Raw genomic sequence first — 27,971 nt, 5'->3', positions numbered from 1 at the left:
ATGTTAGTATTGGTATTTTGTAACGACTTATAACATTGTATAATCAACATTTTTTTTTACCCTCATATTTAGTACATTACAAACCAGTGTACTGTGCAATTTGTGCAGTTTCTGTGTTTGTTGCTAAAATCATTGGGTCTGTGGGACGAAAAAAAAATCCATGTTGGATTTAAAAAAAAAACTTTTTTTGTTATGCTACAGTCTGTTTGTTGTCAGTGTTCACTTGTTGTTTCTGGCTAATGCTCTATATATTGGCTTGTTGCAGATTTTTGGAGAAGTTACATATCATTTATTTGTTAGGATATTGTAAAATTTTGTAGCAGTTAGATACCAGTTGGCGTATTCTGTCTATTTTTTAATATATTTTAGTGGTATTGATTTATCTGTTTGGATATTTTAAAATTTTAAGGCAGTTAGATACCAGTTGGTGTATTCTAACTATCTATTTTTTGCTCTAATTTAGTGGTATTCATTTATCTGATTACTTGTTGTAGAATCTTTGGGCAGTTAGATACCTGTTGGAATATTCTAACAGTTTATATTTGTTTACTACTAGTTTAGTTAAGGTTTAAGTACAGTTTAGTTAATACATTTTGGTTTATAGAACATTAAATAAGCGTTTGAAAGATTTGCTGGTAATCTCTGCTTTAGAGTAATGGTACTATCATTACATTCAAACCATCCACATTTCTTTCTTATATATGCAGTGTAGTGACCTGAATTGGTTGTGGCTTTCTTATCAAGTGACACTTGACCATGTGTGAATCCAGTCAGCTTGCAGTTATTTTTGGTACCATCGGCATAGTAACGTAGAAGCATTAGTATTACGTATTTACTATGTGTTTGTATTAATAAGGTGGAGCGATTATCCGAATTGCAGGTAGTACATAATCTACCATGGTTTGCATTTTGTACAAGTTGCTGAAATGGAATGGATTCACAATTCGGTATTGATATATATACAAAGCGTTCATTGGGGATTTGTTCTTGTGTCACATTGTTGCAGAGAGTGCATGTATGTCTCCACGTGTATGAAATCTGCAAGATTTCATTCATAGGTATGTTTTTATTTTCCAGTACTTGTAGTAAGTACATTAGAAATTCTTGTGGATTTTCCTGTGAGTTTATAGTGAATATAACCATTTCAGCACAGTAGTCCAATTGTTGTCTTATTCCATAAACACTATACGTATTGTCAGGATTGTTTGTTGCGTTTCTGTGAAGTACTAACATTTGCAGACACAATTGGTCTGTACCGTGTAAGTAAATGTTGTCAACAATTGGTGGCAATTGAAATAGAATATTCATTGCTACTTTTGCGTAGCAACTTACTCCAACTATATTTGAGAGTTTAAATGGACCAGGTAGTTCTGTATCTGATTGATTTTTTTTTAGTTTGTCTTCCTTCTTTGACGAAGTACCTGGTTTACTTTCCCTAATTGGTTCTAATTGGTTTGTGGTACTTGAAGTTTTAGTTTCTTTTACACTCTTTGGAGGATTTGCAGTGACATCCTGTTGCATTTCTGTTTGATTTAGTTTTCTTTTACAACGTTTTACTTTTTGTGGAACAGAATGTGTTTAGATGGGGGGTGTATAGTGAGTGAAGTCTATTGTATTCTAAAATGCAAGGAATATCAGCGTTTACTTTACTTGCATCAAAATTGATTAGCAATAGACCGTCAAGTGTACGTAAGCATAATAGTACTACGTAGCTCATACCTTCTTTAAAGACTGTGTTACCAATGTCTATCATTGCTTTGTCTAGGGTAAGGCCTTGTGATTTATGAATGGTGACTGCGTATGCAAGAGTTAGAGAAAATTGTTCTCTGCGTACATACATGTCTTTGAAGAGAAGGAATCGAGCTGTTGAGCGTCCTATCCTTTTTACTTCTGAAAGTTTGTCAAAGAGAATATTGACCAACTGAATTTTGTTGTCACGTGGGTATGTTTGAAATCCAACAACTGTACCCAGTGCTCAATTAACTAGTCTTTGGTCCACGTCAATGTTACGTTTAAACATTACTCTCCAATTTAAGGATAAATTTAATATCTTTTCCAACCCAGCTGTGTTGGAGATTGAATTTTCTAAACTATTTAGTCTTGTTGCGGCTTGCTCACACATGGGTAGTGTCATACCATGTACATCTAGTTTGTCTGTGGCACTAATTTCCATTATTGGTTGCATTTCTTTATTTAACATTATTTCATTGATTTTGAAACAGCTTGCAAGAGTTGGCATTAAGGCCATACAATTGACATTTTTATGGGCTAATTGTTCCATAACATCTGTAGCACATGCATTATCGCCATAAAGTGCATGAATGTGCCAGGTTTTCAATATTGCTTGTGCTTCTTTAGATAGTATACCAATTCTAATACTTTTTAAGATGTTGGCATAAGTGAGATCTGCAGATTGCCGCACGTTTTCTGTTAATTCTCTGTATTGGAAATGTTGCCAAATGTTGACATTTCCAATACTGCCAACAGTTTTAAGGCAGAGTTTGTGTCCTAATGTTTTAAAAATAGGGTCACCTTTTACTGGTGTCAATTGAAGAAGATCTCCGAAAACAATAATGTTTTTTCCTGCAAATGGCTCTTTCTAGTTTGTTTTGAGTACTTCTTGCAATCTGAGGTGAATCAAAGCCAACATTATGTTGGACACCATGCTCACTTCATCTATTAGTAGCATTTTCATTTGTTTTAATACTCTGTGTAGTTCCATTGCAGCTTCTGTAGAAAGTTTGTAATAGTCTAATTTGTTTTGGTGATCTACTGGCAGGAGTAGTAATCGGTGTAAAGTGACACTGCCTATGTTGTAGGCAGCTAAACCTGTGGGGGCAGTGACAACAGCTGACAGTTTGTTGTTTGTCAATTGTTGAAGGAATTTACTGATGATTTTGATCAGGAATGTTTTACCAGAACCAGCTTCACCACTGACGTACAGTAGTATAAGTTTGTAATTTTGGCAGGTGCATTCTTTGTTTTCATGTTGTACACCATGTGCTATTTCTTTTGTTACTTCTTGAAAAATGCTACGTTGCTCATTGTTTAGTTTTGATTGTAGTATAGTTAAGTCTTCTTTACCTTCATACTGACACATGGTGTTTTCTACTTCAGTCAAAGCTAATTCTGCCTCATTTGTTATTAGTGGTTCTCCCAGTGGTTCTTGGCTTCCGGTTACAGAAGGTTGACTACTGTCAGGAGTGTCCTTATCTAGTTGGGCCTGCAGTAGTTCTTCGTGTTGCTGTTCATTGTGCAACATTGTTTTGTACTGTGTAAAGTTTACATCAGTTATAGTGTTTTCATTTGCTTTGAAAGCGTCTTCATATGAGTCATAGTTATCTAGTATTTCTTCTTCTTTTCTCCATGGTTTAAAGAGTAGTAGCAGGGACATGTAATATAGTTCTTTATGTTGAGGAGTCTTTACTGACAATTTGATATGATTAATTAAATTTGGTTTGGTGAGTTTTACTAAGCTGCCTTCACAGTTTGTCACTCTGTATTTACCTTTTTTTCACCAGGTTTAATATTATTTTTGTATGTGAAGTTTTGGGCTATGTGGCATAGACACATGGTTTCCAAAGTATTACTTCTTTTTGGGTAGTATGTGTCCAATAAATTGTTTTTTTTAAAATGTCTTGGCTGTTGGGATCATGTTTGGCTATTGTTTCTATATCTTCATATGATTTTAGAACTCTTTTTCTAGATTTAGCAGGACCAAGACTTAGCCATACTATATTTTCAGATGTATCATACAATGCAGTACCAGTTAAACGATCTGCTGCTTCATAGGATCCAAATTCTCTATGGGAGAGCATTTTTATGCCCAAGCTGTATAATTTCTGAGACACTGTTTTGTCATTCCAGAGGTCCTGGTGCTCTGTTTTTTCTACTTTGGTTAAATATGCTGTAACATATTGTGCAACTGCAGTGGAATTGTCTGCAATGTACTGCACATCTATGTTTGCATTCCATAAGTGGGCAATGATTGCATTGTAATCAGATATATTTTTCTTCTTCTGATATTTTTATGTAATATGTATTTTTAGGTGACTTAAATTTAACACTATGTCTAACTGAAGACATGAGGTTGTTCACTTGACCTGTATTTGTAACTGTTCTAGGGAAATCAAAGTGGCATTTGGTGTAGTATTTCCCTTTGTTTTTGTATTTGCAACGACAATATTTGCCACATGTGTGTCTTTGAAATTGTAGAATTTGTGCATGAAGATCACGATTTGTGGTTTGTGATGGAATTTCACAAGTGACATATTTTTCAATAAACTGTAAAACAGTGGCATCACTGTCTTGACCAAATTTAGGAGCATCTTCAATCCATAAAAGCATGTGGATATGTGGTGCTCCTCTGGCTTGGTATTCTTTTCTCCAAAATAAGTGTTGCACTTCTCCAATGGGAGGAACAGTTTTATTACAAATAAAGGGTAGCATAGCAATGAAGCGATGGTGAAAATATCTTGAAACATTAACAGGATCCAGAGAACAAAGTTCTCCAGGTGTTAGTATATCTATGTTTGTTTTGTTTTTGTTTGATATGAGTAGGAAATCATGTAAATCTTCCCATGCATATTCTGCACAACTTAATGTAACAAACCAAGTGGGTGGGCCAAGGTTTCTGATCATACAACGTACATCTTCATGACGTTGAAACCAGTACTCTTTAGTACCACGCATATTTGCTAATAGATTTGTAATATTTGATTGTAAAACCTCATCTTTTTGTTGCACCTTTTGTAATAATTGTGTAGCTGACCTATTTTGGAAGTGGGATCCTGATTTTAATGTGTGTGCAACTCCGTAACATTAAGTTGCTAGTTCACTTTCAAAGAGCAGGTGGAATATGTATTCCCAGATTTAGACAAAATGTGGATCTTAAGAATACATCCGGAATGAGCGGTATTCTGATGCTGATGTTTGAATAGGTCTATCATCGTACCTTCCTCCTTTGCCAGTAGGAAAGAGTAGAGGAAAAGCACGTGCTTCTATACTTTTTTCCCCATATGCTGATTGGTGATTCTTTTGTTTGACGCATTTGGTATGTTTCTAGTGCAACTTCTTTGGTGTCATTAGAGTGCAATGGATGAATTGTATAATGCTCTAAAGTATTTGATATTGTAGCAGGATCTAGGAGCTCAAATTGACCAGCTTCTTGTGTCTCTTGAATTATTTCACTTGTATCCTTTAAGTTTTCTTCAATATTAATTTCTTTGTAGTATTCATTATTTTCTTTAAGATATTGCAAGGCTTGTCTAACTTTATGTAAATCTACCAGCTGTTGCCATATTGTTTTGTCTATTGTAGGTACTCCATTTACTAAGATAATTAAAGATTGCTGCATTGGATGTTGCACTCCGAGAGTGTGCACATTTTCTTTTAGATCTAATGGTCAATACACTACTTTTCCACAAATACATTTCACTAATTCAGAGGGAGGTAATTTTGCTGTTTTTGGTTGAAGGCGTATTATTGCTTGAAATGGGTGTACTGTTTGAATTATGATGCTCTCATATAAATTAAGTTGTTGTAGGGGTTTTGGTAGTGGATATAATTCCAAATTATTTGTGATAGCACGTGAAGGAGTTTGGTTGTTGTCAAGTTTTGTAGTGCAGTAACTGCAAAATATTAAGGGGTCAGTTATTTCGTATTTGTTTTCTGCTATAAGGTAGAGAGCTAATTCAAACCATTTAGAATCTTCATTGTCTTCTATTTTGTATGATAGGTCTACAGTTTTTGTGTTACTTTTTATAAAAAGTTCTGCGGCAACATACACACACATGATTTGGTACGTCAGCTGATGTACTTTTAAATTTTAGTATTTCTTTTTTGTATGTGTGTAGTAAAAGGTTGCCATGCGTAAAATTGCTGATGTACTTTTAAATTTTAGTATTTCTTTTTTGTATGTGTGTATTAAAAGGCTGCCATGCGTAAAATTGTTGCTAATTTGGGTAAAGCTATTTCATTTTGTAAGTGGCTTTCACTTCCAAAATATTTTTTCTTGATACAGTCCATTTCTTCAAGTAGGTCTTTTGCTGTACCATGTAGAAGAATGTTATTTAAATTGGCTAGTGCTAAAGCAGGACTTTTAGCATAGTACAGTTTATAGACTCAATTTCTTATAGTTGAATGATGTGCTGATATCCTTTTGATATCATGGAAGGTGGTTTTGCAAATAGGTCCTGTAATGCAGGCCAATGAATGTCCTTGTAGTCCTGTGTACTTGCGCACTGGACAGGTATCCATCCATATTTTGCAGTAGTTTAATTTTGATTTTGTCTTTGCCTTTCACATATTGATTGAGGAATTGGCGTAAAGACTTGAACAATTTTTTGGGAATGGTACACATTGACGTGCATGGCCATTTGTACACTAGAAGTTCTGATTCAGTTGAATGGAGAGTTAATTCTAAGTTATCAGGGCATATTTTTGTAAGCAGTACTTCTTGTTCCACTATGGTATTATTAACTTTTTCATAACCTCGACCAGTGCTATGTATGGCAATTGTATTTGTTTGCTTTTGTTTGTATGCTTCTTCATTAAGGTATGGTTCTGTGCTTGTAGTGTGACTCCATTCACCTCAGCAGATATTTAAAAAGTTCTCTCTGTTGACATTTCGTTTATTGAGAAGTCTTTTTTGTAATTTAGTCATTAGTTTTGTTAGTGGTTTCATTTTGTTTAACACTAAAATAAATAGCTTTCTTTTGAGAAGAATTGCACTGTCTATCAACGCTTCTAAGATTAATTTCCTACGATAGGTTTTAAGGGTTGAACCTGGTTTCTCTCCTGTTTTTATAAGATTTTGCAGGACTCTGTGACAGAACATTTTGGCTAAAATATTTTTTTGTTATGCTTACTTTGCACTATATCAAGATTTATAGAAGCAGTTTTATCTGTAGTGATAGCTGATTTTTTGTTAATTGTTTTCTGGTTTGTTTTACATTTTGATAGAGGAGGCAACGTTTATGTACTTGAAACTTCTTTTGTTTCACTAAATGACTGTATTAGCTGTTTTGTTTCAACCTTTTTATTTACAAATTCTGCTAGAGATGGATCCTTATGTTGGACAATTTTATTTTCATTTGCTCTGCTTCTATGTGCTTTCTACAGACTTGATTTTTGGTAGGCATTCTTTAGGGTCTGTTGGAAAAAATAAAGAAGGTATAGGTTGGGGTGTTCTGCAATGTATGTGTGCTGTGTGCATGAGTGTTTGAGTAAGATGATAAATATGTATGTAATGGTGTGTGAATGTGCATTGGGCAACTACAACTAGTAGGGATGGGTATTCTTGAATTAATGTGTTACTAAACTGGGGTTCACATGACAGAAAAAGGTAAGCTAGTGGTGTGGAGGAGTACAAAAGGTAAATCTAATGCTATACAATTAAAATAGTTGTTTGTTCCATAACATCAAAATTCTAGCAGCTGAGTTGGGTAATTTGTATGTCGAAAAATAGGAATTCGTTGGCCATTCTGGCTGTAAATCGCTGTTTAAGAAATGTGGATTTTTAGACAGCATTAACTTTACAGTGTGTTTCAGTAATAATAGAAATATTATGGTGGTATTCAACTTACTTTTCTTCTAAAATGAGCAGGTTACTTCTTAGTTGTTCTTTGTACTTCAAATTCAGCTGCTTCTCTTCAGGAGAATGGTCTTCACTGCAATTGTAAAAGAAACAAATTAATAATTGTGTTTGTATATAGCACTGTTTTTAATTTAGACATTGATTTTTTTAATTTACATCCTCAGCGCCTTCCTCAAAACCATTAAAACGATCTTATTCACATAAGATACGTCGCACCAGTTGAATACATATCATATATGTTCTTAATGAATAAACTATATTTTATTTAAAAATGTTACTTCAACATGATTTGCATATGTGTGTGTAAAAAGAAATTAAATAGTGTAAAGGTTTGTAAGTGACAGTTGATTTTAGGATATGGAAAAAAAGACAGTAAGTTCATTTTACAGATTATACAAGGTAAAAGTCAGTTAATCTATTTATATGAAACTAGAAGAATTGTACATGTACTTTACAGAAAATATGCATACCTGTCGTTTGTGTTCATGCATATGGATATGCATGGAGCTGCAAGTAGAAATCTTGGGGACTTGTACAGTATTTCTTGTAGAAGGTGCTTTCCAATGAAATGACACCTGTACTCAAGAGAGATTCACAGTATATTTGCAGTACTGATCTATGATGATGCAGTTAGATGTAGAGGTCTTCTATGTGATTGGTAGATGGTCATGTGACTTCTTAGCTACATCCAATGAGGGAATGGCACAGAGAGTGAAGTGGAAATGGTAGAAGGGCTGTCCATGTTACGATATGTCCGCTGACATGGCGGTAGTTCGCGGACATCGGGTGTTACATCCGGAGATTTTTGGGTTGGGAAGCCATGCAAATTAGAATGAGCATAGAAAGGGATTGGTCAGGAAAGTTTAGTGGGTGTGTTGTGCCAGTAGAGAGTTTCTCAGATACTCTTTTTTTTTGCTGAGAGAATAACAGATAGCTATGGCTGTGTGTTTCAGAAAACAGATTGTCTGGATTTTGGGAGATTCGTGGATACATTGGTTGAAGGTGCATGCAGAAAGCTGTGGAGTAGCTGTAGATCTTGGATTTCCACATGTGGAAGTACACTGGCATGGAGTTCGTGGAATGAATTGGTTGGACTTGCTACCTCTTGTGTTTCTATGGAGACGGAGCAACACCTGGATATAATTATAATTCATTGTGGAGGGAACAGTTTAGGACGTGTGTCTGGAATTTCTTTGCCATTTGCAATAAAAGAAGGACTTGGGAAGGTCATGGACATGTTTCCAAATTCTCAAATAATTTTTTCACGGATTGCGCAGAGACAAATGTGGCTTCGTTCTTCTTCATTTAGTCCACAAATGGGGAAAGCAAAGCACAATGTCAATAAGGCTGTTTGTGCTTTTCTAAGAGATTTTGGCATGTCCTCTTTTCACAATGAAAATATTATGTTTCGTAGTACATACATTTTTCGCAGCGAATGGAGTCCATCTAACTTATGCTGGCAAACAGAATTTGGTGAGAAATATACAAAATGCATTGCAACTTTTTTTAGTATTACAGCATCCATTTTGTAGTAGGTATTTATAATTTTTCCAACACAAACACCACCAAAAGGCTCTTTTCAGAGCCACCACTTCCTGCAAGAGAAAATTGCAATGGTTATGATAGGGTATCACCCCAAAATTTTAGCTGTCCGCGGACTGTCCGCGGACATCTAAAAAATACAAAGGGCCCCGCTTCATTTATTTTCACTTCTATTTTTTAACTGTGAAAGGCGGCTCTGAAAAGAGCCTTATTTTTTATTGATTTTTGTTGTTTTATATTGTTTTTGTTTTTTTATACAAGACACACTAGGAGAGGAGGGGAAAGGAGAGTAAAGGGGGGACACCAACCATGGGGATAAGAAAGGGCGCGCTGAGAGAGGAAGATGTAGAGTGGGTTTTATTTGGGTAGTGACCAGATCTTCTCATGCTCTGAGATGATAGTCCCAAAAGCACTGCAAAGTCGCTCCCCCCTGCAGAGTACTGCGTCGCAGTACATACACACAACTGTGACCCTTGAAAGGTAAGGGTCATCAGCATTGTGTATGGCCTGTGAGGCAGCTTGAGGAATACGCTGTCCCACAGGAGTGTTCCTTGTGGTGACAGGATCAGAAACGGAGGATGAAGTAGAGAAAGTCAACCTGCTACGCTCCTCGCAAGGTACAACCCTGCAAATGGCCCCAGTGTGAAATGACCTTAGGTGTCGCTTCATGGTAGTGGTCCCAAAACTGTACGAACCAAGCCTCCCACGACTGAGTACCATTTTGCACTCGTTGCAGGAGAGTTGGTTCGCACGAGCCTTAGGACCATTCCCACGAATGGTAAATAACCGCCACACCCAAGACTCACGCCGAGTGCGGGTAGTAGGGAGTTCAACTACCTCATCCTCGTCATCCTCTTCTTCCTCCTCTGCATCCTCACTCGTGTTCCCCTCTTCAGGCCCTTGGGGACGTGGTGGTGGTGGTGGAGGGAGTGGGGTGGTGCTGAGGCAGATGTAGCACCAGGTGGCAGCATTTGCAGCCATGGATGCCATCAGGTTCAAGCTGGAAATCTGCAGGTGGCAGTAAAATTTGCTGTGCTCTGTAGAATAGCCAGAAACACAATGAGAATAAGCTCTAGGGTGTGGTCTTTTATAGGGGTGCTTGTACGCAGTTCACGGACATGCGTGCTGTCCGCGAACAGATCAAACACAAAAAAAAGGTTAAAAAAGTATGTAGAAACTCAGAATTAGTATGTGGGACTTTGGTGAGTTTTTATTGAAAAATATTGTGGATTACTTGAAAATTTACTTTTAAATTGTTCGGGGACACGAGCAGTGTCTGCATTCAGAACACACGATCAGCGTGGGCACGGTCACATGATCGCTTTGTGAACATGTCCACGAATGGAGCAGCTGTCCGCAGAACACCAAAGGCACGGACATTGGTTTGCGCATGCGCGTTGATGTTCGACGGACACTGTCCGGGTCCTGAAGTAATTAAAAGTGCGTCACATGTCAAACGAACAGTTACAGACAGGCGTTTGTTCTTAGAACAGTATCAACTTGCTTGCGAACAATACGGACAGACATAGCGTTCTCAGGACACCTCCATTTTGTGTATTTATGCACATTTGCGGACACCACATGTTTTCTTAGAACAGTTTCAACTTGGTTGCGAACAATACGGACGGGCATGGCGTCCTCAGGACACCCCTATTTTGTTTATTTACAAACATTTCAGGACACCGCGTGTGTTCTTAGAACAGTTTCAACTTGCATGCAAACATTGCAGAGAGGTTTAGTGTTCTAAGGGCACCCCTATGTCGTTTAATTACGAACATTATAGGGCACATGATGTGTTCTTAGAACAGTTTCCACCTGCCTACGAACAAAACGGACAGTCATACTGTTCTCAGGACACCCCCATTTTGTTTATTTATGAACATTTGAGGACACCGCGAGTGTTCTTAGAACAGTTTTAACTTGCTAGCGTACAGTACGGATAGGTATAGTGTTCTTCAGGACAACTCCATTTTTGTTTCTTCAGACATTACGGACACCCGCGCTGTCCGCGGACACCTAAATTGCTTTTTTTTTTTTAAAAACATGAAATTAATTAGAACACAATATAAAAATGTAACTATATTTAACATGTATGATTAATTTATGACAGAGAAGGTGAGGCAGAAACTGAAACAAAATTAGGAGAATTAGGGGTTTCAACAGGATTTGAATGAGGTGAAGAAGGGATGGAAGTCACATCAAAACGTTTTGGTTCATGGAGAGGGTTTGGGGATAATTGACTGGGATATGGCGAGCGGGGACAGGTACATGTGGGACAATGGTATGTGGTCTTTTGTTTAAAATGATCTTCCACAAAGTTTTTTTAAATTATTAAAATTAGCCAACAGTAGATCCATTTTTTCTTGTATGCTGTGAAGAGTCTTATCCATAACATCTTTTTTCTGTAGTACTTTCTATTTTGGTATGCTCTGTAAAAAAAATAATATATATGTTAAATTTATATAAAATAATAATTAAATGGTACGTATTGTAAAGTGTCTACCATTAGTGCACTATCTTCTGACATTTCCTCATGTGGGAAATGCTCCTCTAGCCACTCCAGAGTACTAGACATTTCTGTGAGAAAAAAAACATATCATTTTTTTAAATTTAATACAGAAAGTTTATAAATATATGAGTAAAATGCAGTACACTTACTATTTCAGGTAAGGTATGTTGTAAGTGGTCTGTAGATTTGCTGCTGTTCTTGGTTGTGGAGTGTCTGTGAGGTAATTATGTTGGAAGCCTATCTTTCTTCTTTTGGTATATTCCATTTTAGAACATATTGTATTTAAATGATTGGTTAGTGCGTTACATATATGGGTTACACTTCTTATGTATTACTACATATAATGTGTATGTGTGCTGGTTTGTGAATTTGTAAAATGTTAATATGTTATGATATACCAATTAAATATACCCCCCCAGAGTTTTTGGGTAGTGGTGCTGTTGTCCGAACATGTCCGCAGACATTAAGAGTTTGCGGTCATCAAACTCAGTAGAGGGGGTTCAATATGTTCAATTTGATATGCACATAAAGTCAGAGTTATTATTATTAAATTGTGCTACTAAAAACCAATAAAATTCAGTGAAAAAAACTGTGTTAAAGGGACGTTATGGTTAAGTTGCACTACTACAAACCTATGAAATTCAGTGAAAAAACGTTGGTAAAGGGACGTTATGGTTCCAAGTAAAACCGAAAACCCCCTGAAATTCGCCAGTTATGGTAAGCTAAGCAACCATAACTCGCGCCACCACCGTGCACTGCTAAGACTAACACCCACGACATCAAAGATGACATCACAAATGTCATTGATGACACTTGATGAAACTTGTTTTCAGGATCCTTGCCAGTATAGGGACCATTATTGTCGCAATTTCTGGCTTCCAACATATAGGCAAAATGGGGATGGGACTCCTGGTAGAGACACTTGGCTCCTTCTCTACACTCCCCCCCGCCCCCCCTCTGGTTGAATCATTGACCACACTCTCATCAGTCTTCTCATGTATACAATCTCATATGAAAAAGTGCTTCTTTGTTCATCAATACTCCAGGCCGTGTGGCTACATTGTCCATTCGGGCTGCAGTATATCCAGGTGCTAGAATGCTGGCTTATATATTTTCTGATTTCTTCATCTGTCAACTCTATGGATGCAAATTCAGACTCAACATTGCTCATGATTTCATTCCTACTGCTTTCTTTGCGGGCTCCTTGCTCTGTGATTATTATTCGGACCACACAGAAACCATACATGATCATCACCAGTAATGCTCCCAGAAACTTGAAAATATTTGCCGTCCATTGTGGAACCCATGAGAAGATCGATACAAACAAGCTGCCATCTGCAATATCCTCTGTTTCATCTTCCATCTTGATGTGCAGATTCGTCAGCATAATTATGGCTTTTGTCAAGGTCCCATTCTTGTCGTCATGAGAATTTATGAATGTGCAACATGATTCTCCAATTTTGGCACAGACACCTCCATCTATAGCTGTAATCATGTCCAGAACATCTCTATTCTGAAGTCATCAGTCTTATGGCTCTCACTTCTTCCTTAATCGCATTGAATCCCTTTATGGTAGTGTTGATCGTCTGCAGAAGTTCCCATTTGTCAATCTGAAACCAGTTGGCATTCGCCAAAGTCTGGATCCTTGGCATGAAGATTGCTTCGAATACTGCCGAAGTGTGACTGAACAACCTGTGTTCATACGGAATAGCATTGAAAGATTCTATGGATTTAGCTGTAAAATAGTTCTCCCTCGTTGTTCAATTGAGAAATTCAACTTTCTCAGGTGAGCATCTGCTTTTGGGAACTCCCCAATGTTCAGATCACTCTTTGGAATCATCAATGCTGGAACATGGACAATCACTATAGAACACAGCCCTGCCCAGTCCTTGGGCAACTTCATATATGCTCTGGGTCTGCAGGCCCAGTAGTGGCAATTATCACTACTGTTACATCCTTATTTCCTGGTACATCGATAATTCGGCTGCACTGCTGATTCACTCAACTTTTTTGTGCCATTGTTTCTGAAGCATAGTTCTGCACTAGCCAGAGGAGGAACTATCTGCAATGGGCCTCCTTTGTCATCAACCCATGTCAGCAACTTTACAATCTTCGGCCAATGATGTTTGCATTGCTTCTCCACAGTATCTATAACTGGTTCATAATATCCTGTTATTGCTACTGCTCTGCACACAATCAGGCCTTCCCAACCATCTGGAGAAAGCACGGTTCCTTTCATTTGCAACTGGCCTCTCTCCTTACGTCTTAAGTATTTCTTCATAATTCTTTCCTTGACAATCAAGCTTTTTGTTTACTTCCCATCGGATTCCTGCTCCATTCATTCCAGGCTGTTCATATGTTATCACATGATCTCTGGTGTGGGGTCTTGCTCCTGTCTTCAAATTCTTCAAATCTTGCTTATAATAATCTTATTCTTGAGCTATCATTTTGTTCACCCATACCAAGGATGCTGTTCGATATGAAATGGACCTCTCGTATGGCAAAGTGCAAGTTGTGTCAGGCAATGAGCTTTCTGAACAGCTACTTCTATAGCTATGAATATCTTAGAATTCCCCATGGCATTACGTATGAGAGCACAAACATAGCACCTCTCTTTATAGGTTTTCTCTCCTACTTTTTTATGTGCTGATACCACATGTTATTCTCCAAGTGTGCTGTACTGTCTAGATATTGATTTAATTCATAATCATCTTCCCTTATGCTTTTCCTGAGTCTCCCCCTTGCAAGGAGGGTGTGTGCATAATTCTCATGAAGAATATCAATAAGGGTCCTTCCTACAGGGGGAATCATAGGAACACTTGTCAGAGAAATGGATGACCTTACACGTGTCACTGTGTAGGGATAATCGAAACGGTCTTGGCCTTTCAGTAAATAGGTCACTGGAGTGGAAAGAATCGAAGGGACTTCTACCTTGCTTGGGCAAATGAAGTAGACAGTATGAATTAGCAAAATCAGAAAAACAATGATTGCTGCATATGCATCAGTACATTAATCCCCGCCATTTATGATTTTCCACCTGTCATTGAGTTTTCTCATTTTCCAAAATGCTACCATTCTCAACAGGCCTTATTGTGCCTGTATACTGCTTTAAAGAAGGAATCAACCTTTTTAATCAGGCAACTCTGTTAAATGGTCAGGTAACTGCAGAATCTGTTTAACTATTGCCACAAGCAGTTTCCTAATTGCAGGGCCATTTTTACGGGCTTGCAAAAAACACGCATATTAGTACTACGCCCAACAAGAGCAAGATAAGCTTGAAATATGTTAACGGAAACAGTGAGAAGTATCCTATGGGCATCAACGTCAGATAGGGCCATTGGATTAACCAAAAAGAAACTCAGTGAGGAATGAATCTGGGAACTGCTCACATTTCCAGTTGTCAAATTCGAACTCTAGGTTTGGCATATCGGTAATACTTCAATACTTTCTACAGTCTAATTCAAAAGATTCCTGTGACTCAAGAACTTAGCTTTGCACTCCTGCTATAATATCTATAAAGACTGTCTGGGGTGAGCCACAGTCCAAATGCACACTTGCATTTATTTAATCAGTAACCTTGGCATCCTTCTTCCTTGTCATTGATCGAGTCTGCACATGCTGAATTCCTTCTGGTCTTGCTTCCGAATCAACGGTTGGGGGTGCGTCAGTCTCACCAGCGTAAGGCTTTACATCACTTAAGTGGATCCAGGAACGTCTTTCTTGAACTTTTACTGCTGAGGGAGTAAAGTTCTCAACAATGTAGGGGCCACTAAAGCGTGGCTCGTGCCACCTCTGGGTGAAATTACGCACTATAAATGCGGCGCCAACAAAAAGTCTGGGTACAGATAAAGGTTCTTCAGCTCTGGTTGTTTAATGGTCTTTATCTGTGTCCTGAGACCGACCTCCCCTTGTGCTTGAGTTGATCTGAAATGACAGATACTAGCGGTCATACATGTAAAATAAGCACTTAACTCATTTTCTAACATTTCTGCAGTCTTCTGGGCATCACTTCTGCTCCTCGATGGAAGAGACAAAGGTGTTCTCATTCGCTTCCCTGTCACTAGTTTGTGGGGTGGTGGTCTGACCCAGGCTAGTTCCTTAATGCATATAAATCAAGGGGCAGGCAATACAGCCATTCCTTCTTCAATTTCAATTTTGCAATTCTCTCTTTAAGGAGACCATTGAGTCTCTCACATAATCCGTTTGCTTGCGGGGTGATAAGCAGAAGAAAACTTGTGCTTTATACTAAGAATAGGTTAATCTGTTCAAATACTTCATTAACAAAATGGGGTCCATTATCGGATCTCAACACCTCACACACTCCCCATCTGTGAAAGACTTTTTGGACTAAAAACTTTGTTGTGCAAGTGGCATCAAGGTGTGTACAAGGACCTGCTTTGGTCCACCTAGAAAAGGGACACACCACCACTATAATATACCTATATCCACTACATATTTGCAGCATATCAACATAATGAATATGTAAATGCTGAAAAGGACTGTTGGGTTGAGGAATTACTCCTCTGATCGTTCGCAGTGTATACCCAGCAGTAAACTTTTGACATATAATGCAATTTAAAACATAAATTGCAACGTGTTCTAACAGGTACGGTACAAACCAGTCCTCCGCAAAAGCTGCTGCAAAGCTTTCCCTAGTTACATGTGCAGGGTGGTGCAGCTGTTCAAGCGCTACCCTTAACAATGCTACATGCATCATTGGCTTTCCAGTGCTGTCCTATCGCCACAATGCTTCAGAGGGGGATAAAGAACACTCCCTCCATTTCCACAATTCTTCTTCTTCCTGTGGTGCACCGCCTTGAACCTCCATCAACTGTGTTCATGACAAATGTTTAAACCCTTCATTTACAATCATAATCATGACTACTTTTTCCTTTACATCTGGTGTATCAAAACTTGAAATATTTTTTGAATATGCAACACTTTTGTCTGTGGCTTCATTCCCACGAGAGATAGTCAGTTTGCTTAGTATGTACTGCGCATTTAACTATTGTGATGGATACCCAGCTCATTTTCAGGCTACCCTCGGCCTCCTCCTCTTCTTCCCTCATCTCCGACTGTCTGTCTGCTATCCAGGAATGGTGTGCCGCCAATGACCTCTGCCTTAACGCCAGTAAGACTGAGATTCTACTCATCGGCACACCCACTCCCTCCTTCCCTGCAGCTCTCTGGCCGGCCTCCCTTGGCCCCCTTCCTGCCCCTACCTGCAAGGCTAAAAACCTCGGGGTCATCTTCGACTCCACACTCTCCTTCTCTCCTCATATATCTGACGTCTCTAAGAAGTCACACTACCAGCTGCACCTCCTCAGAGGTATTCTTCCCTTCCTCTCCTTCCCCCAGAAGCTCACTGTCTCCCGAGCCCTGGTTCTCTCAAGGCTGGACTACTGTAACAGCCTCTATCTTAATCTGCCTGCCTCCACTCTCCGCCCTCTGCAACTTATCCAGAACAGAACTGCGAGACTTGTCCTTGGCCTCAAGCCCAGGGACCGTATCTCTCCAGGACTGAAATCTCTTCACTGGCTCCCAGTGGCTGCGAGGATTAAGTTAAAAACCCTCTGCATTGTCCACAAGGCCTTCTGGGGCCTGGGGCCTAAATACCTTCAACTCTCTCTTCCTAAATATTTTCCTTCACGAGCCCTTCGCTCATCCGTCTCCAACTCCCTCATGGTCAGCCGCTTCTCGAAGCAACGAGCTGGGTGTAGATCTCTCTCCGCAGCAGGGGCCTCCCTCTGGAACAGCCTTCCTGCCTCCCTGAAACTTGAGGAGAACCATCTCCGGTTCCGGAAGCACCTCAAAACCTTCCTCTTCGCTTCTGCCTTTTCTCTCCCTCTCCCCTGCTAAACCTGCTTAACTCCCCACTGAAATTCTGCACTAAACCTGCATCTTGGCCACTCTCAGCGACCTCGGCCCAGGGCCCAGCCACTCTCCACTTGCACTGCCTCCCTGGCTCCCCCTGCACTGTGGGACTGTCACTGTATCCCTACAGCCCCCTTCCTAGCACTTGCTCTACACTTACCTCGCACTTGCCACCAGCTGGCCCTTTTATTTATTATTTATTATTTATTATTTTATTACGCTACTTACCGTGTACTGCACTTTCCCCCCCACCTCCTCCCCCTGCACTTTCTCCTTTTCCCCCTACCTCTGCACTTGCGCGATCTGAATGACACCTGGCCTAGTAGGATCGTTTGTCTGTCTTCCCCTTGTTTCCCTCCCTCCCTGCCTCGTCGCGCCTTGAAACACTTGTGTATAGGCGCGTTACAAATACCATATCATATCATATCATATCATACTGGCAGCTGTAGTGCCTTTATAAGCCTGTCCAATAATGTTCCGTGTTGCACTGGAGTGCCGTCCACTCTGAGGTAGCCCATACTTTTCGAACGTGCTAGCCCTGCGTGGACGATTGATGTCACATAGGCGCAGTCACTGTACACTGTTACTTCATGCCCTGCGTGAATTGTGAGTGTGACAATAAGTGCCAATAATTTTGCTGCTTGCACTTGAGACGGTAGTCTTGCACTTTCTACAACCTCAAATTCCCTGTTTGCTCTATGGCTCACCATGGCAGCACCTGAACACATTTCCCCATCAGTCTGATCAATTTTTGAAGACCAGTCAATAAAGAGCATATCCCCGGCAAACGTATTGTCGGTTACACGTGGGATGTCATCATAGAATTCCTCATAGTTAGCGCAATCATGCACATGCTCACCCTCTACCACAGGTTCGGCTACAAACATGGCAAAGTTCACTATTTTACACCTGACTATTTTGATTGCTGGATTTGATATGACCACCTCATATGCAGAAGCCCTCTGAGCATGCTCAACAATGTCCTAGAACACCGCTCCTGTTTCGTCCAATACATGCGGAAACGCCGAGTTTAATTGCAATTGCAACTATATAGTGGAGCCGGTGAACTCACCTTGCATTATTTGAATTCCGTAATTACATAACTCTATAGCATCAGTGTTTTGATTCGAGTCTCTATAAGCCTTGGAAGAAGAGCGTTGTTGCTCGAAACACGTGTCGGCTGTGTAGATTCATATTAAATTGCTTAATCAGCTTAAACATTTTTGTTTGTGTGCGCAATTTATGGTAGCAAACCCACTCTCAATAATGTCCTACAACACCCCATCACAATACTAGTAGACTTCTCTATTGTGATCGCAGCTGCTGACAGTAACTGTTCTCAAGGAAAGTGCCCTCTTATAACTGGATCTAAAATCCCACTGTAATATGCCAGGGGTTTGTACGCCAATGTAGTCCTCTGTGTAAGCACCACTGTCATGACTGTCCAATTCGTATGCAAAAATAAAAAGAATTCCTCATCATAGTTGGGAATTCCTAAAACTGGAGCTGTACAAATTGCTTTCTTTAACTCTTCAAATCCTCTCTCCATTTCCTCAGTCCATTCTATGTTTTCCTTATTCACTTGTGCTTTCTTCAAAACCTGTATCGTTTTATCGTTTGTGGTTTTGCTCTTTTCATAATCGCCTCAGCTCCCTCAGGTGTGACCCTTTTTCCCTCATGTGAGTACAACTGACCTATGTACAACACCTCTTCTTGACAATATTGCAACTTCTCTTTATCTACTTAATATCCCTTGGCTGCTAGAACAGCCATTAACTGAATCGAGTCTTGGCTGCACTCCTCTTCTGTTGTGCTACAAACCAAAATATCATCTATGTACTGTAGCACAACGCTTTTCAAATCAATATTGCCTAAGTCCATTGGCAGGACCCAATTAAAGTTCGATGGAAACTCACAGTGCACTTGGGGCAAATGAGTGCTCTTCAGTTTAGTTTGGTGAAATGTAAATGAAGTAAGTTTTTGGGAGTCCTCATGCAATGGGATTGAGAAAAAAACATTTTTCAAGCCAGTCCCCGTAAAATACTGTACTCTGCTGGGATATTACATGTTAGTACCTGGCGAGGGCGCAATCGGAATGCAAGAGCCATTCTGATTGGCCCTCGCCAAGTCATTACCAGGCCGGGAATCCCTCCATCGGGATTCCACGGCCTTTGCCCCTGGCGGGGGGGCGTGGCAGCCCCTCAGCCAATGAGGAGGCTTGAAACGGGGCCATCCCTGCTCCGAGCCTCCCCGCGGCTGAGATGCTGCCTTCGCCCCCCGCCGGGGACTCGGGTAAGTCTTTTTTTTTTTTATTCCCTTCCCTTCCTCCCACTGCCCCCCCCCCAATTTACCTTCTTGTTCCTGCATCCCCAGCAGGGGACGAGGGAAGCCCCCAGCCATGTGGAGACTCGGAGCGGGGCCACCCCCGCTCTGCACCTCCACACGTCTGGAGGCTTCCCTCGTCCCTCACCGGGGACGCAGGAACTTTTTTTTTTTTTTTTGTTTTTTTTGTTTTTAAATTCTCCCCCCCATCCCACTCCTGCCCTCCCAACCCCACTTACCTTCTTTTTGACCCTTTTTCAGGAGCGGACGCCATGGAAAGGGAAAACGGACTCCGTTTTCCCTTTCCATGGCGGTGGCCATTTTCTTCCTTTTTTTCCTCACGAAACGTTGCAGCGTTTTGGGACAAAAAAAAGCTTTTAGTGCCTTGGTCACGCAGTTTTTGCGGGCCGGGGTACTAATAGCAATATGACCCTCGCGGTGGGGGCAAAACCGACTCAGGTAATGCCCTGGGGCCTTCGGTAAGGCCCTCACTTCGCTCGGGGCCTATACATATGGGCACCGTGCATTACCTGAGTCGGTATTGCCCCCGTCGCTCGGGTCATATTGCTTAAGTATTGTCACCGGATTCGGAACTAAAGGAAACTCTACCTCTACAATCTGGTTTATCTGTCTCATATCTTGTATTAATCTCTACGATCCTCCCTTCGATTTATTTTCAGGGTACGCCGCAGTATTTCACAGTGACTCTGATGTCACTAAGATATGCTGTTCCTTAAAATACCTTAAAATAGTCTTAAAAATACCCTCATCTGCCTCTCGAGACATTGGATACTATCTTGCTCAAGGTAAAATTGCTCCTGGCTTCATCTTAACCTTCCCTATCCCCTTCAATAGGCCTATGCCATACCTGGGCTCTTTTCAACCCACCTGTAGTGGCCAGCAGCCTCAGGTCATGGACATGGCCTTTGTCCATGTACAAGGCCCACCAAAGCCAAACAAAGTGGACATCAACGTTGCTACTGTTGACCCTTTAGTATAAATATAAACTTAGAAAATGCATATATGTTTCCCCATAGAAAGAAACGTCAGTTGAAGAAAAGTTATGTTTACAATAGAAAACATAAAACAACTGACAGTCACCAGTTGTTGGAATAACTCACACCCACTGTGTCATAGATCACAAATAGCATCATTAAGGGTATCACTGGTGAGATATAGGACTTCACCACTGACATCATCAAAGATATAGGCAAAGGACGTGCCCTGCAATCATACCCTTTGCACAATACCTATTGCCAAAGGACCCATTGTGCAAACTGTCATGGATATGCATGAGTTATTGCTGCATTGGCAACTATAACTAGCAAACTCCAGTGTTGAGCTTGGTTTTGCATAGTCTCCATAAGGACCTTTGAACTGGTTTTATTTTGTAGGAATTTGTCCTGTTTTCTATGACATACTTGATATGATATGATAGTTTATTTATATAGCGCCTACACACAATGTGTTTCAAAGTGCTTCAAGACAAGGGAGGGAACAAGGGAAAATACAAAACATACTTACAGGCTATGAAAAACAAGAATGTGAAATTAACTATCGTTCTCAGCCTAGCGACATTTCAGATAGTGAAAGTGCTAAAACACAGATAGGAAGGAAATGGGAAAAGATAGGCGACTACCTTACTAGGCCTAAAGACATTTCTGGTAGAGCCGGAGAATTACACGAGGAGAGAGGAGGAAGAGGTACAAAACAAGCGACTATCGTACTAGGCCTGACGACATTTCAGATAGTGCTGGAGAGGGAGGGAGGGGATAACAAGTAAGGGAGGAGGAGACACACATTTGTTACTTTCATATTAGGTCCAGGTCCATACTTTATTAGATTGCCATAGCACAAAGGCATAACTTCTTTTAAATATTTTTTTGATGAGGTTTTTGGATATTTTAATGATCTACTTTAACCATGCCAGCCCCCTTGCCCCTATGCACAACAAGCCTACTTACAGTATGCAGTGGCATAGCCTGGCACCCTATCCCATTGCAGTGGCGTAACACAAAATGTGGGGGCCCCCCTGCGAGCCATGCTGAGCGGGGTCCCCCAACTCAGCAACAAATCACTGGTCGCGCCACACTCTGGGCCGCCATAGATCATCACGCTTGTGCAATACCCACGAATGTGCTGCTGAAGGTATATGCCGCACACTGCACTAGCAGTACGATATAAATATGTGTTTTAATGCACACACCCTCGCTCCAGGCTTGGCCAATTTCTGTAATCACACTTTCACCACTGGCACATTCCCCTCTCCCCTTAAGAATTCCCTTAGGCATCCACTCCTCAAGAAGCTGTCTGCCGATCCTGCCTGCCTGGCAATCTATCGCCCAATCTCCATCTCCCCTTTCCTGGGCAAACTGTTGGAAAAGCTGTCTATCTCCCAGCTTACTCTCCACACAGAATATGTTGGTTGTTCTCATGACCTTCAGTCTGGCTTCAGAGCTGCCAGAGTCACAGAAACTGCTCTCCTGAACACCTGTGAAGATCTGCTCTCTAACCTTGATTCCAGCATTCCTTCTGTCCTCATCCTCCTTGATCTTTCCCTCTGCTTTCGACACGGTGAACCATGCCATCCTGATCAATCCTGATCAATCGACTCCATGAGAACATGGGCATCACGGATCAGGCCCTTGAGTGGCTGACCTTCTTCCTCTTAGACAGCCCATCCCAGGTCCAACTTGGTCCCTTTCTCTCTGCTCCATCCTCTCACCCTGGTTTTTCAACCTCTACTTGGCCCCTTTGGCCCACCTGATTTCTACGTTCGCCTCTAACTTTCAGTGTTATGCGGATGACACTTTGCTTTCCTTCAGACTCCACTCAGACTCCTCTCCTCTCTCAGTCATTCCTGACTGTCTATCTGCGATTCAGGATTGGTGTGCCTCTAATGATCTCTGCCTTAATGTCACTAAGATGGAAATCCTTCTCATTTGGACTTCTGCCCCTGCTTTCCCTCTCTCACTCTGGCTGCCCGCCTTGGGCCCTCTTCCTTCGACATTCTGTGAGGCAAACAACCTTGGTGTCATCTTTGACTCCACTCTCTCATTCTCTCCTCATATCTCGAACGTCGCCAGGTAGTCCCACTACCAGCTGCTCCTCCTCAAAGGTATTCTTCCCTTCTCACTTTCCCCCAGAAGCACACTGTCTCCAGAGCCTTGGTTCTCTCTAGGCTGGACTACTGCGCCTGCCTCTTTCTCAATCTGCCTTCCTCTACTCTCCACCCTCTGCAACTAATCCAGAACAAGACTGCGAGACATATCCTTGGCCTCAAGCCCAGGGAATCGTATCTCCCCAGCCCTGAAATCTCTCCACTGGCTCCCAGTTGCTGCAAGGATCAAGTTCAAGACCCTTTTTATTGTCCACAGGGCTTTCTGGGCATGGGGCCCACACTACATCCAACGCTCTCTTCCAAAATATCATCCTTCTCAAGCCATTTCCTCTGTTACCTACAACTCTCTAAGGGTTAAACACTTTTCCAGGCAGAGAGTGGGTGGTAGATCTCTCTCCTCTGCAGGCACCTCCCACTGGAATAGCTTCCCTGCCCCTCTCAAACTTGAACCGGACCACCTAAAGTTCCGGAAGCATCTCAAACCTTTCCTCTTCTATTCTGCTTTCTCTCTCTCCCTCCCCTGCTGGCCTACCTGACCTACCTGTCTGCTGTGCCGACTGGTTGCTTGGCTACCTTCAGAGCCTCACTGAGTCCAGACTTTTTCTTGATCAGTCACCCTTGCACTGCCTCTGGGCCTACCACGCACTTAGGGGCTGTAACTGTAATCCTACAGTCCCTTGTTCTTCTTGCACTACCCAGAGCCGTGCTGCACTTACTCAGAGCATTGCTGCCCTGTTTTTCCCCTCTCCTCTCCCTTGCACTTCCCCCCTCGCACTTCTCGTTCTTGCACTTGCACGATCTTAATGACACAAGGCCTAGTAAGATTGTTTGTCTTGTCCTCCCTCTATGGTCCCGCCCTTGTCTTGTTGCTCCTAGAAACACTTGTGTACAGGCGCGTTATACATGACCTATATCATATGATTTGATCACAGATGCCCAGAAAAATATACAAAGCCACAGTAAGAAGCGGCTAGACTGGCAGCACCTAAATGGCAGTCTAGCCAGTTAATTCACTTAGCAGGACTGCTTTATTAGAATGCCCAGTTAAAAAAATGTCATACCAAACTGAGGAATGACTAGACTGGCTACACCAAAATGCCTCTCTAGCCACTAATACCACATATCATGCCTGATTAGCCTGGACATGGACAGCCTTTATGATTTGTTGCACAATCCTGCACCCCCCACACATCCCCTCTCGCTCCCAACCCTACCCCAACCTCCAAACTCAGCTTCTGGGCCCAGAATTACCTCCACGTCCCTCTTCCTTGTCCCAAAGCTTATGGATGAGGATCTTTGCCTCATAGGTAAGTACTGGGATGAGGAAAAGTGGGACTAGGAGTAATGATGATTACAGGTAGCTAAGTCAGGTATTATCTCCATGTACCTATACCTCATCCTAGTACTTGTGTATAAGGCACTCTGCCTCTTACACAAGTGCTGTCTCATACACACTGGGACGAGGAAGAATAGGGCTAGGAGTAATGAGCAATCAAGGCATTAAACGTAAGTATTGGTGCAACACCATTGAGTTGACTGGGATTCAGCACTCCCTCCCCCCTCCCCCTGAAAAGTTGGGCTATGATGACTCAACCTGGTCGACCTTCACAGCAGTTGCCAGACAGAACAGGACACAGATGTTAAATGGCACCTGGGTTTTGCTGTTAACAAGAGCCCAGCAATTACTAACATAAAGCATTTCACTGGTAGCACCTGCATTCAAATGCCACATTTTTTAGGCAATTGAAATCGTGATGTGGGTTTAATACTTGCATGCCAGCGGAGTGATTGGAAGGGTAGGAAGGCAGCAGGGGACCGCTCATTCTCACAGCAGTCCATAAGTGGGTGCTTTTAAACTTAAAGGAGAGAGTTAACTGCTTGTAACACTGAAGCTGAACTAGAATAATCTAATTAAAATGTGTAAAGAAATGAGATGCCCCAAACAAATAAGTTTGCCCCTCCCTCACTGCCCTTGAAGTTCGTGCCTCTCCCAACATTTGAAGGGTTAGCCCCCCGAAATGTAGATTTGTTGAGTCCCTGAACACAAGCACACACACCATTCACCATATACACACACGCACGCCCAAGCAACCTATACATTTAAGTGTACACACACACACACACTCTCTCTCTCTCTCTCTCTCTCTCTCTCTCTCTCTCTCTCTCTCTCTCTCTCTCTCTCTCTCTCTCTCTCTCTCTCTCTCTCTCTCTCTCTCTCTCTCTCTCTCTCTCTTTCTCTTTTGAGGGGAGCCCCAATACTTCCCAAAAGATTGGGACTCATTACAACTATGCCGGTCCGGAAACAACGGTGACGGTAAGCTTACTGGCACGGTTGTTTCCAGACCGGCATATTACAGCTCTGCGGGTGGTTGCTATCCCACCCGGCAGGTTAGACCAGACTTGCCAGGTGGAACGACACCCACCCGCAGAGTTTTCACAGAAGCACCGGCACCATTATTAACGGGAAGTCGGGCACTGGTAAATCATTACGGGTCCGGATGCAACCTGCCGGTAGCACCGGCACAGTTACCACCAAACCCGCAATGAGACCCATTGTTTCTTTTTGAAGTCACTCTGACTTCATAAAGAAATTATTTCTGTTAAGGGCAGAACCATAATGGCACTAATTTCTTTGGGAAGGCAGAGTGACTTCAAAAATAAACTATTTCTTTTTGAAGTCATAGGGCTCTCCATGCCATGGGGGGCGGCGCCCTCGGACTTCAAAAAGAACATTTCTTTTTGTAGTCACTGCCTTCATAAAGAAATGATTTATGTTACAGAAATCATTTCCATATGAATACAGAGTAAATTGAAACAGAAAAAAAAAAAAAAAATATTTGTCTTTTTTTTATCCAGGGGCCCCCACACATGTGCTGGCGGGGCCCCCCACACCGCAGGGGCTGCTGGGGCCCCTGTTACTCCAGTGTCCCTTTGTACAAGCAGTGTGCCCTTGATTTGGTGCCCATATAAAACAGCCATGCCATGGGCAAAATGGCCCTTCCTGCAGTGCCTGCTGGGCACGGAATAATGCCATGCCTGGGTACAGTTATGCTAACTGCGGTGTTTGATCATACTCCTATGCAAGTGAAAAGGCCAGAAACTGTGCCCATATGCGCAGAGCCTGATCCATTCTCTGGGCATAGCCCCGGGCAATACCTAAAGCATACTGACCCTACCTGTAGGGTATGGCAGATATTGGGAGTTACCGGTTTGCCAGTAAACCGCCTATAATACCGTCAGGTTACCGGCAAACCCATTTTACCATTACCAGTGCCCGATATCCCGGTGTTACCGTGATATTACGGGTGCCAGCAACAGCGGTAAGTTCCCATTCCATGGAGTTGCATAGGACTCCATGGAATGGGTTTGCCGCAATCACAGGCCAGGTCAGGTCAGGCCTGCCGGTAGTACACTGCCAGTATTGGCAAACTTAGGAGTGTGCCGGTCTGGTAAAAAGGCCAGAGCCAGTATTTCTACCGGACTGGCACACTCCTAATGACCCCCATAGTATGGAAACCTACCTAGTGTAAATCCCTCTAACATGTTTAAATACACTTTGATAATAATTCCATAGAGGAATTGGAATGGAAGACCTTTTCATGGCAGTGCTCAACTGGACCTCCTACTTACATCCATGGGGCGGGAGGGTGAGTTATAAACATCCCAAATGTACCTTTTCCCTGCGTGATGTGATTGGAAGTTTGCAAGGGGAACTAACCAAGTTGCACCCTGATTATTTTAAAGGGCATATTCCACCACTCTGGTGCATTCTTTGCCCTCCACGCGGCCAGAACGTGCCCCAGGGGGCTTCTGGATGCCACTTAAAATAATTCTAATGATTATAAGAATTAAGCACTAGGTGTTTAATCTTCCACTCAAGTTCATAAACCCAAGATGGCTATCAGACTCACATTTTCATGCTGGCACACACCAACCAATGCCCTGAATGATGATGTGAAGCCCATGAACAGTTTAGTTAACCACTATATGGTGTTTATTTACGAACACGAGAGGTGTTTTCAGGGTGGCCTGGTTTGTAACTCATTATGCAGGTTTGGTGTAAATACGTCCAGAGCAAAAATGTCCTGTGTATACTTGAGAAAGAATTTCTTTTAATGGAACCCCCTATAACTTTGCCGCCCAAGTCAAACTTCGCAGAACCTTTAATACGAATTGGCCTGTGATCCATGAATACCAACACGTAATAGCAAAGGTGCTATCGCCACAAATGACCAGGATACCAGTTTATCCAAATGAAGAGCTCACAAAACAGCGTGAACGTTTGTTATGTTCACAGACAATGCATTCCCGCGAATATTTCACATACGAACCGCTGCCTACACACCTCATGGTCTGATTGCGCACACCCATACACACATGGTATTCATTTCGAATAATAAGGACTTGCCACCTCTGTGCTATCCTACACCGCCACCTGGCGGAAGTCCTGTTTCCTGCCCTGGCAATACATCCCTTACACTCGAAGACAGTAGATACATTATGTTCATAATCCTTCATCTGTTCCCTACAATGGGCCATGTGTGTGTCACTAGTGCAACAGAGTGAGTAATTTGAATCGATCCCTTTTGCGTGCAATACAGACTGCACTACAGAAATGCATCTTCCCTGCAAGATCCCTTCTCTAGGAAGAACGAGGGTGCTGGGGCGAGTTTGTCACCTGTGCGGCTCCTTTGACTGGCCAGTGGGCATCAGGCAGACAGTCTCGTGGGTCAGTGCCACTGTGAGGCCTGCAGCACTGCTTACTCAGCCAGTCACCTGTCAAACCGTGGCCCCGGAAAGGCTTGCAGGGCAGGGAGATGATGGCAAGTGTAGCAGGACTGGACGTGTTATTTTGTATTTTTGAGGCAAGACTGCCGCAATTGAGTAGGGAATCCTGTCAGGACAGCATGCACGCTTATTTCTTTGTGAAGCGGCAGAGAGTGGCAGTGCACAAGGTCGTATTTTTGTTTTTTTATAGACGGCGAGAGAAGGACTATAAGGACGAG

General features: G+C 41.9%; 1 protein-coding gene across 1 annotated transcript in view; it reads left to right on the top strand.

Annotated features, from left to right (window-relative positions):
- USP43 (ubiquitin specific peptidase 43) overlaps positions 1 to 27,971 on the top strand; it is a 1,531,566-nt gene that overhangs the window by 1,392,302 nt on the left and 111,293 nt on the right. The gene's annotated exons all lie outside the window — the stretch shown is intronic.

The sequence above is a fragment of the Ambystoma mexicanum genome, chromosome 3q, assembly GCF_040938575.1.
Source record: "Ambystoma mexicanum isolate Mex_15411 chromosome 3q, UKY_AmexF1_1, whole genome shotgun sequence".
In the NCBI taxonomy this organism is placed as follows: Eukaryota; Metazoa; Chordata; class Amphibia; order Caudata; family Ambystomatidae; genus Ambystoma; species Ambystoma mexicanum.
Note: the sequence above shows the minus strand (reverse complement) of the source record. Positions and strands in the feature narration are given on the sequence as shown.